At 43.6% G+C, this 13,227-nt stretch overlaps 10 non-coding genes and 1 pseudogene across 10 annotated transcripts; all 11 read left to right on the top strand.

Annotated features, from left to right (window-relative positions):
- Positions 1–303: 303 nt before the first annotated feature.
- On the top strand, positions 304–422 carry LOC136756411 (5S ribosomal RNA). The gene has a single exon (XR_010818497.1). It is a non-coding gene; the product is annotated as a 5S ribosomal RNA (ribosomal RNA).
- A 1,055-nt stretch (positions 423–1,477) lies between these two features.
- Positions 1,478–1,596, top strand: LOC136755623 (5S ribosomal RNA). Its single transcript, XR_010817742.1, has one exon. It is a non-coding gene; the product is annotated as a 5S ribosomal RNA (ribosomal RNA).
- A 1,066-nt stretch (positions 1,597–2,662) lies between these two features.
- LOC136756130 (5S ribosomal RNA) lies at positions 2,663–2,781 on the top strand. Its single transcript, XR_010818233.1, has one exon. It is a non-coding gene; the product is annotated as a 5S ribosomal RNA (ribosomal RNA).
- Positions 2,782–3,836: 1,055 nt separating this feature from the next.
- LOC136758061 (5S ribosomal RNA) lies at positions 3,837–3,955 on the top strand. The gene has a single exon (XR_010819866.1). It is a non-coding gene; the product is annotated as a 5S ribosomal RNA (ribosomal RNA).
- A 1,055-nt stretch (positions 3,956–5,010) lies between these two features.
- LOC136756399 (5S ribosomal RNA) lies at positions 5,011–5,129 on the top strand. Its single transcript, XR_010818486.1, has one exon. It is a non-coding gene; the product is annotated as a 5S ribosomal RNA (ribosomal RNA).
- Positions 5,130–6,184: 1,055 nt separating this feature from the next.
- Positions 6,185–6,303, top strand: LOC136757944 (5S ribosomal RNA). Its single transcript, XR_010819755.1, has one exon. It is a non-coding gene; the product is annotated as a 5S ribosomal RNA (ribosomal RNA).
- A 1,066-nt stretch (positions 6,304–7,369) lies between these two features.
- Positions 7,370–7,488, top strand: LOC136756129 (5S ribosomal RNA). Its single transcript, XR_010818232.1, has one exon. It is a non-coding gene; the product is annotated as a 5S ribosomal RNA (ribosomal RNA).
- Positions 7,489–8,543: 1,055 nt separating this feature from the next.
- LOC136757827 (5S ribosomal RNA) lies at positions 8,544–8,662 on the top strand. Its single transcript, XR_010819644.1, has one exon. It is a non-coding gene; the product is annotated as a 5S ribosomal RNA (ribosomal RNA).
- Positions 8,663–9,728: 1,066 nt separating this feature from the next.
- LOC136756387 (5S ribosomal RNA) lies at positions 9,729–9,847 on the top strand. The gene has a single exon (XR_010818475.1). It is a non-coding gene; the product is annotated as a 5S ribosomal RNA (ribosomal RNA).
- Positions 9,848–10,913: 1,066 nt separating this feature from the next.
- LOC136757723 (uncharacterized) lies at positions 10,914–11,022 on the top strand (annotated as a pseudogene).
- Positions 11,023–12,078: 1,056 nt separating this feature from the next.
- Positions 12,079–12,197, top strand: LOC136756376 (5S ribosomal RNA). Its single transcript, XR_010818464.1, has one exon. It is a non-coding gene; the product is annotated as a 5S ribosomal RNA (ribosomal RNA).
- Positions 12,198–13,227: the final 1,030 nt, after the last annotated feature.

The raw sequence follows: 13,227 nt of genomic DNA, 5'->3' as shown, positions 1-13,227 counted from the left end.
GTCAATTGAAATCCTTACTGAAATGCACACCTTCTCAAGATTGCGCTTGACTGGCGTGTCAGGCACTCAATTACAGCTGTTTTATCAAGACAATGTGTTCGTTTTGTAATATATAGTTCCGGTCTGGTGTGGCACCCCAGCTAACGCACAACGTTGCCACAACGTTTCGTGTTAGCAGGGACTGTCTGCGGCGCGCTGGTGTGTCCCGGACTTTAGAGTAGAGAGACAGTTCAACTGCAAGTATGAGCGGCAGAAACGGATATTGCCTTCCCTTTAAGTAGAGCGTCAGGGACAGCCTCCCTGGCTTACGGCCATACTAGCCTGAATACGCCCGATCTCGTCCGATCTCGGAAGCTAAGCAGGCTCGGGCCTGGTCAGTACTTGGATGGGAGACCGCCTGGGAATACCAGGTGCTGTAAGCTTTTGCATCTTTTACACACCAGAGGGCGACAAATCACGAGTTTTAACTTTGGATACACGCAATTTCATCATTATTTCAGATTTGACTTCCCCAAATACACAGGCATACAATAGATCTTGTTCTCCAACGTAAACGGTCCCTAGTAACTAGGGTACATTCGTAAATAAATTGAGCATCATGGCTAGAAGTGACTAAATGTTGCCTAATCTTTCTCATCGAGAAATGACACAATTACAGCAACACAAAAAGGAACTCCACCGGACAAAGTTCAGTGCTCACAAGGAGCCTCATTCACCACACACGGTTCCATTCCCATTCATGCAAAGCACGAAAGTGTAAAACTTGGGAACATACTTGAGAGCAAAGATCACATTCAATCTCATTCAAGGCACGGATGTGAATGCAACGGGATGAAATTACTGAAATGATGCCTGCCCTCGAACTGTGATGATGGACTACCCAACTCGCCAATAATATTGGGTTCTGGTGTATTGAAATACAGGAGCTGCTGGATTTGTGTGTTTTCTTACCCCCTCACCATAGTTTGTCAAATGTTTAAACAACTGAACTTATATTCAAGGTTTGTTTCTCTTCATATGTTTTACTGGTTTACATTTGTCTCAGCAACCTGTTGAATGATTCTTCTGCTTTCAAAACAAAATGACAACAGGATGAATGCACACACTTGAAAATACAATACATGCAATGTTATGCATCATAGTGATGCAACCTCCTTTCAGTTTCATACTGCATGTCAATTGAAATCCTTACTGAAATGCACACCTTCTCAAGATTGCGCTTGACTGGCGTGTCAGGCACTCAATTACAGCTGTATTATCAAGACAATGTGTTCGTTTTGTAAAATATAGTTCCGGTCTGGTGTGGCACCCCAGCTAACGCACAACGTTGCCACAACGTTTCGTGTTAGCAGGGACTGTCTGCAGCGTGCTGGTGTGTCCCGGACTTTAGAGTAGAGAGACAGTTCAACTGCAAGTATGAGCGGCAGAAACGGATATTGCCTTCCCTTTAAGTAGAGGGTCAAGGACAGCCTCCCTGGCTTACGGCCATACTAGCCTGAATACGCCCGATCTCATCCGATCTCGGAAGCTAAGCAGGCTCGGGCCTGGTTAGTACTTGGATGGGAGACCGCCTGGGAATACCAGGTGCTGTAAGCTTTTGCATCTTTTACACACCAGAGGGCGACAAATCACGAGTTTTAACTTTGGATACACGCAATTTCATCATTATTTCAGATTTGACTTCCCCAAATACACAGGCATACAATAGATCTTGTTCTCCAACGTAAACGGTCCCTAGTAACTAGGGTACATTCGTAAATAAATTGAGCATCATGGCTAGAAGTGACTAAATGTTGCCTAATCTGTCTCATCGAGAAATGACACAATTACAGCAACACAAAAAGGAACTCCACCGGACAAAGTTCAGTGCTCACAAGGAGCCTCATTCAACACACACGGTTCCATTCCCATTCATGCAAAGCACGAAAGTGTAAAACTTGGGAACATACTTGAGAGCAAAGATCACATTCAATCTCAATCAAGGCACGGATGTGAATGCAACGGGATGAAATTACTGAAATGATGCCTGCCCTCGAACTGTGATGATGGACTACCCGACTCGCCAATAATATTGGCTTCTGGTGTATTGAAATACAGGAGCTGCTGGATTTGTGTGTTTTCTTACCCCCTCACCATAGTTTGTCAAATGTTTAAACAACTGAACTTATATTCAAGGTTTGTTTCTCTTCATATGTTTTACTGGTTTACATTTGTCTCAGCAACCTGTTGAATGATTCTTCTGCTTTCAAAACAAAATGACAACAGGATGAATGCACACACTTGAAAATATAATACATGCAATGTTATGCATCATAGTGATGCAACCTCCTTTCAGTTTCATACTGCATGTCAATTGAAATCCTTACTGAAATGCACACCTTCTCAAGATTGCGCTTGACTGGCGTGTCAGGCACTCAATTACAGCTGTTTTATCAAGACAATGTGTTCGTTTTGTAAAATATAGTTCCGGTCTGGTGTGGCACCCCAGCTAACGCACAACGTTGCCACAATGTTGCCACAACGTGGCGTGTTAGCAGGGACTGTCTGCGGCACGCTGGTGTGTCCCGGGCTTTAGAGTAGAGAGACAGTTCAACTGTAAGTATGAACGGCAGAAACGGATATTGCCTTCCCTTTAAGTAGAGCGTCAGGGACAGCCTCCCTGGCTTACGGCCATACTAGCCTGAATACGCCCGATCTCGTCCGATCTCGGAAGCCAAGCAGGCTCGGGCCTGGTCAGTACTTGGATGGGAGACCGCCTGGGAATACCAGGTGCTGTAAGCTTTTGCATCTTTTACACACCAGAGGGCGACAAATCACGAGTTTTAACTTTGGATACACGCAATTTCATCATTATTTCAGATTTGACTTCCCCAAATACACAGGCATACAATAGATCTTGTTCTCCAACGTAAACGGTCCCTAGTAACTAGGGTACATTCGTAAATAAATTGAGCATCATGGCTAGAAGTGACTAAATGTTGCCTAATCTTTCTCATCGAGAAATGACACAATTACAGCAACACAAAAAGGAACTCCACCGGACAAAGTTCAGTGCTCACAAGGAGCCTCATTCAACACACACGGTTCCATTCCCATTCATGCAAAGCACGAAAGTGTAAAACTTGGGAACATACTTGAGAGCAAAGATCACATTCAATCTCATTCAAGGCACGGATGTGAATGCAACGGGATGAAATTACTGAAATGATGCCTGCCCTCGAACTGTGATGATGGACTACCCGACTCGCCAATAATATTGGGTTCTGGTGTATTGAAATACAGGAGCTGCTGGATTTGTGTGTTTTCTTACCCCCTCACCATAGTTTGTCAAATGTTTAAACAACTGAACTTATATTCAAGGTTTGTTTCTCTTCATATGTTTTACTGGTTTACATTTGTCTCAGCAACCTGTTGAATGATTCTTCTGCTTTCAAAACAAAATGACAACAGGATGAATGCACACACTTGAAAATACAATACATGCAATGTTATGCATCATAGTGATGCAACCTCCTTTCAGTTTCATACTGCATGTCAATTGAAATCCTTACTGAAATGCACACCTTCTCAAGATTGCGCTTGACTGGCGTGTCAGGCACTCAATTACAGCTGTTTTATCAAGACAATGTGTTCGTTTTGTAATATATAGTTACGGTCTGGTGTGGCACCCCAGCTAACGCACAACGTTGCCACAACGTTTCGTGTTAGCAGGGACTGTCTGCAGCGTGCTGGTGTGTCCCGGACTTTAGAGTAGAGAGACAGTTCAACTGCAAGTATGAGCGGCAGAAACGGATATTGCCTTCCCTTTAAGTAGAGGGTCAAGGACAGCCTCCCTGGCTTACGGCCATACTAGCCTGAATACGCCCGATCTCATCCGATCTCGGAAGCTAAGCAGGCTCGGGCCTGGTTAGTACTTGGATGGGAGACCGCCTGGGAATACCAGGTGCTGTAAGCTTTTGCATCTTTTACACACCAGAGGGCGACAAATCACGAGTTTTAACTTTGGATACACGCAATTTCATCATTATTTCAGATTTGACTTCCCCAAATACACAGGCATACAATAGATCTTGTTCTCCAACGTAAACGGTCCCTAGTAACTAGGGTACATTCGTAAATAAATTGAGCATCATGGCTAGAAGTGACTAAATGTTGCCTAATCTGTCTCATCGAGAAATGACACAATTACAGCAACACAAAAAGGAACTCCACCGGACAAAGTTCAGTGCTCACAAGGAGCCTCATTCAACACACACGGTTCCATTCCCATTCATGCAAAGCACGAAAGTGTAAAACTTGGGAACATACTTGAGAGCAAAGATCACATTCAATCTCAATCAAGGCACGGATGTGAATGCAACGGGATGAAATTACTGAAATGATGCCTGCCCTCGAACTGTGATGATGGACTACCCGACTCGCCAATAATATTGGGTTCTGGTGTATTGAAATACAGGAGCTGCTGGATTTGTGTGTTTTCTTACCCCCTCACCATAGTTTGTCAAATGTTTAAACAACTGAACTTATATTCAAGGTTTGTTTCTCTTCATATGTTTTACTGGTTTACATTTGTCTCAGCAACCTGTTGAATGATTCTTCTGCTTTCAAAACAAAATGACAACAGGATGAATGCACACACTTGAAAATACAATACATGCAATGTTATGCATCATAGTGATGCAACCTCCTTTCAGTTTCATACTGCATGTCAATTGAAATCCTTACTGAAATGCACACCTTCTCAAGATTGCGCTTGACTGGCGTGTCAGGCACTCAATTACAGCTGTTTTATCAAGACAATGTGTTCGTTTTGTAATATATAGTTCCGGTCTGGTGTGGCACCCCAGCTAACGCACAACGTTGCCACAACGTTTCGTGTTAGCAGGGACTGTCTGCGGCGCGCTGGTGTGTCCCGGACTTTAGAGTAGAGAGACAGTTCAACTGCAAGTATGAGCGGCAGAAACGGATATTGCCTTCCCTTTAAGTAGAGCGTCAGGGACAGCCTCCCTGGCTTACGGCCATACTAGCCTGAATACGCCCGATCTCGTCCGATCTCGGAAGCTAAGCAGGCTCGGGCCTGGTCAGTACTTGGATGGGAGACCGCCTGGGAATACCAGGTGCTGTAAGCTTTTGCATCTTTTACACACCAGAGGGCGACAAATCACGAGTTTTAACTTTGGATACACGCAATTTCATCATTATTTCAGATTTGACTTCCCCAAATACACAGGCATACAATAGATCTTGTTCTCCAACGTAAACGGTCCCTAGTAACTAGGGTACATTCGTAAATAAATTGAGCATTATGGCTAGAAGTGACTAAATGTTGCCTAATCTTTCTCATCGAGAAATGACACAATTACAGCAACACAAAAAGGAACTCCACCGGACAAAGTTCAGTGCTCACAAGGAGCCTCATTCACCACACACGGTTCCATTCCCATTCATGCAAAGCACGAAAGTGTAAAACTTGGGAACATACTTGAGAGCAAAGATCACATTCAATCTCATTCAAGGCACGGATGTGAATGCAACGGGATGAAATTACTGAAATGATGCCTGCCCTCGAACTGTGATGATGGACTACCCAACTCGCCAATAATATTGGGTTCTGGTGTATTGAAATACAGGAGCTGCTGGATTTGTGTGTTTTCTTACCCCCTCACCATAGTTTGTCAAATGTTTAAACAACTGAACTTATATTCAAGGTTTGTTTCTCTTCATATGTTTTACTGGTTTACATTTGTCTCAGCAACCTGTTGAATGATTCTTCTGCTTTCAAAACAAAATGACAACAGGATGAATGCACACACTTGAAAATACAATACATGCAATGTTATGCATCATAGTGATGCAACCTCCTTTCAGTTTCATACTGCATGTCAATTGAAATCCTTACTGAAATGCACACCTTCTCAAGATTGCGCTTGACTGGCGTGTCAGGCACTCAATTACAGCTGTATTATCAAGACAATGTGTTCGTTTTGTAAAATATAGTTCCGGTCTGGTGTGGCACCCCAGCTAACGCACAACGTTGCCACAACGTTTCGTGTTAGCAGGGACTGTCTGCAGCGTGCTGGTGTGTCCCGGACTTTAGAGTAGAGAGACAGTTCAACTGCAAGTATGAGCGGCAGAAACGGATATTGCCTTCCCTTTAAGTAGAGGGTCAAGGACAGCCTCCCTGGCTTACGGCCATACTAGCCTGAATACGCCCGATCTCATCCGATCTCGGAAGCTAAGCAGGCTCGGGCCTGGTTAGTACTTGGATGGGAGACCGCCTGGGAATACCAGGTGCTGTAAGCTTTTGCATCTTTTACACACCAGAGGGCGACAAATCACGAGTTTTAACTTTGGATACACGCAATTTCATCATTATTTCAGATTTGACTTCCCCAAATACACAGGCATACAATAGATTTTGTTCTCCAACGTAAACGGTCCCTAGTAACTAGGGTACATTCGTAAATAAATTGAGCATCATGGCTAGAAGTGACTAAATGTTGCCTAATCTGTCTCATCGAGAAATGACACAATTACAGCAACACAAAAAGGAACTCCACCGGACAAAGTTCAGTGCTCACAAGGAGCCTCATTCAACACACACGGTTCCATTCCCATTCATGCAAAGCACGAAAGTGTAAAACTTGGGAACATACTTGAGAGCAAAGATCACATTCAATCTCAATCAAGGCACGGATGTGAATGCAACGGGATGAAATTACTGAAATGATGCCTGCCCTCGAACTGTGATGATGGACTACCCGACTCGCCAATAATATTGGCTTCTGGTGTATTGAAATACAGGAGCTGCTGGATTTGTGTGTTTTCTTACCCCCTCACCATAGTTTGTCAAATGTTTAAACAACTGAACTTATATTCAAGGTTTGTTTCTCTTCATATGTTTTACTGGTTTACATTTGTCTCAGCAACCTGTTGAATGATTCTTCTGCTTTCAAAACAAAATGACAACAGGATGAATGCACACACTTGAAAATATAATACATGCAATGTTATGCATCATAGTGATGCAACCTCCTTTCAGTTTCATACTGCATGTCAATTGAAATCCTTACTGAAATGCACACCTTCTCAAGATTGCGCTTGACTGGCGTGTCAGGCACTCAATTACAGCTGTTTTATCAAGACAATGTGTTCGTTTTGTAAAATATAGTTCCGGTCTGGTGTGGCACCCCAGCTAACGCACAACGTTGCCACAATGTTGCCACAACGTGGCGTGTTAGCAGGGACTGTCTGCGGCACGCTGGTGTGTCCCGGGCTTTAGAGTAGAGAGACAGTTCAACTGTAAGTATGAACGGCAGAAACGGATATTGCCTTCCCTTTAAGTAGAGCGTCAGGGACAGCCTCCCTGGCTTACGGCCATACTAGCCTGAATACGCCCGATCTCGTCCGATCTCGGAAGCCAAGCAGGCTCGGGCCTGGTCAGTACTTGGATGGGAGACCGCCTGGGAATACCAGGTGCTGTAAGCTTTTGCATCTTTTACACACCAGAGGGCGACAAATCACGAGTTTTAACTTTGGATACACGCAATTTCATCATTATTTCAGATTTGACTTCCCCAAATACACAGGCATACAATAGATCTTGTTCTCCAACGTAAACGGTCCCTAGTAACTAGGGTACATTCGTAAATAAATTGAGCATCATGGCTAGAAGTGACTAAATGTTGCCTAATCTTTCTCATCGAGAAATGACACAATTACAGCAACACAAAAAGGAACTCCACCGGACAAAGTTCAGTGCTCACAAGGAGCCTCATTCAACACACACGGTTCCATTCCCATTCATGCAAAGCACGAAAGTGTAAAACTTGGGAACATACTTGAGAGCAAAGATCACATTCAATCTCATTCAAGGCACGGATGTGAATGCAACGGGATGAAATTACTGAAATGATGCCTGCCCTCGAACTGTGATGATGGACTACCCGACTCGCCAATAATATTGGGTTCTGGTGTATTGAAATACAGGAGCTGCTGGATTTGTGTGTTTTCTTACCCCCTCACCATAGTTTGTCAAATGTTTAAACAACTGAACTTATATTCAAGGTTTGTTTCTCTTCATATGTTTTACTGGTTTACATTTGTCTCAGCAACCTGTTGAATGATTCTTCTGCTTTCAAAACAAAATGACAACAGGATGAATGCACACACTTGAAAATACAATACATGCAATGTTATGCATCATAGTGATGCAACCTCCTTTCAGTTTCATACTGCATGTCAATTGAAATCCTTACTGAAATGCACACCTTCTCAAGATTGCGCTTGACTGGCGTGTCAGGCACTCAATTACAGCTGTTTTATCAAGACAATGTGTTCGTTTTGTAATATATAGTTACGGTCTGGTGTGGCACCCCAGCTAACGCACAACGTTGCCACAACGTTTCGTGTTAGCAGGGACTGTCTGCAGCGTGCTGGTGTGTCCCGGACTTTAGAGTAGAGAGACAGTTCAACTGCAAGTATGAGCGGCAGAAACGGATATTGCCTTCCCTTTAAGTAGAGGGTCAAGGACAGCCTCCCTGGCTTACGGCCATACTAGCCTGAATACGCCCGATCTCATCCGATCTCGGAAGCTAAGCAGGCTCGGGCCTGGTTAGTACTTGGATGGGAGACCGCCTGGGAATACCAGGTGCTGTAAGCTTTTGCATCTTTTACACACCAGAGGGCGACAAATCACGAGTTTTAACTTTGGATACACGCAATTTCATCATTATTTCAGATTTGACTTCCCCAAATACACAGGCATACAATAGATCTTGTTCTCCAACGTAAACGGTCCCTAGTAACTAGGGTACATTCGTAAATAAATTGAGCATCATGGCTAGAAGTGACTAAATGTTGCCTAATCTGTCTCATCGAGAAATGACACAATTACAGCAACACAAAAAGGAACTCCACCGGACAAAGTTCAGTGCTCACAAGGAGCCTCATTCAACACACACGGTTCCATTCCCATTCATGCAAAGCACGAAAGTGTAAAACTTGGGAACATACTTGAGAGCAAAGATCACATTCAATCTCAATCAAGGCACGGATGTGAATGCAACGGGATGAAATTACTGAAATGATGCCTGCCCTCGAACTGTGATGATGGACTACCCGACTCGCCAATAATATTGGGTTCTGGTGTATTGAAATACAGGAGCTGCTGGATTTGTGTGTTTTCTTACCCCCTCACCATAGTTTGTCAAATGTTTAAACAACTGAACTTATATTCAAGGTTTGTTTCTCTTCATATGTTTTACTGGTTTACATTTGTCTCAGCAACCTGTTGAATGATTCTTCTGCTTTCAAAACAAAATGACAACAGGATGAATGCACACACTTGAAAATATAATACATGCAATGTTATGCATCATAGTGATGCAACCTCCTTTCAGTTTCATACTGCATGTCAATTGAAATCCTTACTGAAATGCACACCTTCTCAAGATTGCGCTTGACTGGCGTGTCAGGCACTCAATTACAGCTGTTTTATCAAGACAATGTGTTCGTTTTGTAAAATATAGTTCCGGTCTGGTGTGGCACCCCAGCTAACGCACAACGTTGCCACAATGTTGCCACAACGTGGCGTGTTAGCAGGGACTGTCTGCGGCGCGCTGGTGTGTCCCGGGCTTTAGAGTAGAGAGACAGTTCAACTGTAAGTATGAACGGCAGAAACGGATATTGCCTTCCCTTTAAGTAGAGCGTCAGGGACAGCCTCCCTGGCTTACGGCCATACTAGCCTGAATACGCCCGATCTCGTCCGATCTCGGAAGCTAAGCAGGCTCGGGCCTGGTCAGTACTTGGATGGGAGACCGCCTGGGAATACCAGGTGCTGTAAGCTTTTGCATCTTTTACACACCAGAGGGCGACAAATCACGAGTTTTAACTTTGGATACACGCAATTTCATCATTATTTCAGATTTGACTTCCCCAAATACACAGGCATACAATAGATCTTGTTCTCCAACGTAAACGGTCCCTAGTAACTAGGGTACATTCGTAAATAAATTGAGCATCATGGCTAGAAGTGACTAAATGTTGCCTAATCTTTCTCATCGAGAAATGACACAATTACAGCAACACAAAAAGGAACTCCACCGGACAAAGTTCAGTGCTCACAAGGAGCCTCATTCAACACACACGGTTCCATTCCCATTCATGCAAAGCACGAAAGTGTAAAACTTGGGAACATACTTGAGAGCAAAGATCACATTCAATCTCATTCAAGGCACGGATGTGAATGCAACGGGATGAAATTACTGAAATGATGCCTGCCCTCGAACTGTGATGATGGTCTACCCGACTCGCCAATAATATTGGGTTCTGGTGTATTGAAATACAGGAGCTGCTGGATTTGTGTGTTTTCTTACACCCTCACCATAGTTTGTCAAATGTTTAAACAACTGAACTTATATTCAAGGTTTGTTTCTCTTCATATGTTTTACTGGTTTACATTTGTCTCAGCAACCTGTTGAATGATTCTTCTGCTTTCAAAGCAAAATGACAACAGGATGAATGCACACACTTGAAAATACAATACATGCAATGTTATGCATCATAGTGATGCAACCTCCTTTCAGTTTCATACTGCATGTCAATTGAAATCCTTACTGAAATGCACACCTTCTCAAGATTGCGCTTGACTGGCGTGTCAGGCACTCAATTACTGCTGTTTTATCAAGAGAATGTGTTCGTTTTGTAATATATAGTTCCGGTCTGGTGTGGCACCCCAGCTAACGCACAACGTTGCCACAATGTTGCCACAACGTGGCGTGTTAGCAGGGACTGGCTGCGGCGCGCTGGTGTGTCCCGGGCTTTAGAGTAGAGAGACAGTTCAACTGTAAGTATGAACGGCAGAAACGGATATTGCCTTCCCTTTAAGTAGAGCGTCAGGGACACCCCCCCTGGCTTACGGCCATAATAGCCTGAATACGCCCGATCTCGGAAGCTAAGCAGGCTCGGGCCTGGTCAGTACTTGGATGGGAGACCGCCTGGGAATACCAGGTGCTGTAAGCTTTTGCATCTTTTACACACCAGAGCGCGACAAATCACGAGTTTTAACTTTGGATACACGCAATTTCATCATTATTTCAGATTTGACTTCCCCAAATACACAGGCATACAATAGATCTTGTTCTCCAACGTAAACGGTCCCTAGTAACTAGGGTACATTCGTAAATAAATTGAGCATCATGGCTAGAAGTGACTAAATGTTGCCTAATCTTTCTCATCGAGAAATGACACAATTACAGCAACACAAAAAGGAACTCCACCGGACAAAGATCAGTGCTCACAAGGAGCCTCATTCAACACACACGGTTCCATTCCCATTCATGCAAAGCACGAAAGTGTAAAACTTGGGAACATACTTGAGAGCAAAGATCACATTCAATCTCATTCAAGGCACGGATGTGAATGCAACGGGATGAAATTACTGAAATGATGCCTGCCCTCGAACTGTGATGATGGACTACCCGACTCGCCAATAATATTGGGTTCTGGTGTATTGAAATACAGGAGCTGCTGGATTTGTGTGTTTTCTTACCCCCTCACCATAGTTTGTCAAATGTTTAAACAACTGAACTTATATTCAAGGTTTGTTTCTCTTCATATGTTTTACTGGTTTACATTTGTCTCAGCAACCTGTTGAATGATTCTTCTGCTTTCAAAACAAAATGACAACAGGATGAATGCACACACTTGAAAATACAATACATGCAATGTTATGCATCATAGTGATGCAACCTCCTTTCAGTTTCATACTGCATGTCAATTGAAATCCTTACTGAAATGCACACCTTCTCAAGATTGCGCTTGACTGGCGTGTCAGGCACTCAATTACAGCTGTTTTATCAAGACAAATGTGTTCGTTTTGTAAAATATAGTTCCGGTCTGGTGTGGCACCCCAGCTAACGCACAACGTTGCCACAACGTGGCATATTAGCAGGGACTGTCTGCGGCGCGCTGGTGTGTCCCGGGCTTTAGAGTAGAGAGACAGTTCAACTGTAAGTATGAACGGCAGAAACGGATATTGCCATCCCTTTAAGTAGAGCGTCAGGGACAGCCTCCCTGGCTTACGGCCATACTAGCCTGAATACGCCCGATCTCGTCCGATCTCGGAAGCTAAGCAGGCTCGGGCCTGGTCAGTACTTGGATGGGAGACCGCCTGGGAATACCAGGTGCTGTAAGCTTTTGCATCTTTTACACACCAAAGGGCGACAAATCACGAGTTTTAACTTTGGATACACGCAATTTCCTCATTATTTCAGATTTGACTTCCCCAAATACACAGGCATACAATAGATCTTGTTCTCCAACGTAAACGGTCCCTAGTAACTAGGGTACATTCGTAAATAAATTGAGCATCATGGCTAGAAGTGACTAAATGTTGCCTAATCTTTCTCATCGAGAAATGACACAATTACAGCAACACAAAAAGGAACTCCACCGGACAAAGATCAGTGCTCACAAGGAGCCTCATTCAACACACACGGTTCCATTCCCATTCATGCAAAGCACGAAAGTGTAAAACTTGGGAACATACTTGAGAGCAAAGATCACATTCAATCTCATTCAAGGCACGGATGTGAATGCAACGGGATGAAATTACTGAAATGATGCCTGCCCTCGAACTGTGATGATGGACTACCCGACTCGCCAATAATATTGGGTTCTGGTGTATTGAAATACAGGAGCTGCTGGATTTGTGTGTTTTCTTACCCCCTCACCATAGTTTGTCAAATGTTTAAACAACTGAACTTATATTCAAGGTTTGTTTCTCTTCATATGTTTTACTGGTTTACATTTGTCTCAGCAACCTGTTGAATGATTCTTCTGCTTTCAAAACAAAATGACAACAGGATGAATGCACACACTTGAAAATACAATACATGCAATGTTATGCATCATAGTGATGCAACCTCCTTTCAGTTTCATACTGCATGTCAATTGAAATCCTTACTGAAATGCACACCTTCTCAAGATTGCGCTTGACTGGCGTGTCAGGCACTCAATTACAGCTGTTTTATCAAGACAAATGTGTTCGTTTTGTAAAATATAGTTCCGGTCTGGTGTGGCACCCCAGCTAACGCACAACGTTGCCACAACGTGGCATATTAGCAGGGACTGTCTGCGGCGCGCTGGTGTGTCCCGGGCTTTAGAGTAGAGAGACAGTTCAACTGTAAGTATGAACGGCAGAAACGGATATTGCCATCCCTTTAA

The sequence above is a fragment of the Amia ocellicauda genome, chromosome 8 (assembly GCF_036373705.1).
Source record: "Amia ocellicauda isolate fAmiCal2 chromosome 8, fAmiCal2.hap1, whole genome shotgun sequence".
In the NCBI taxonomy this organism is placed as follows: Eukaryota; Metazoa; Chordata; class Actinopteri; order Amiiformes; family Amiidae; genus Amia; species Amia ocellicauda.
Note: the sequence above shows the minus strand (reverse complement) of the source record. Positions and strands in the feature narration are given on the sequence as shown.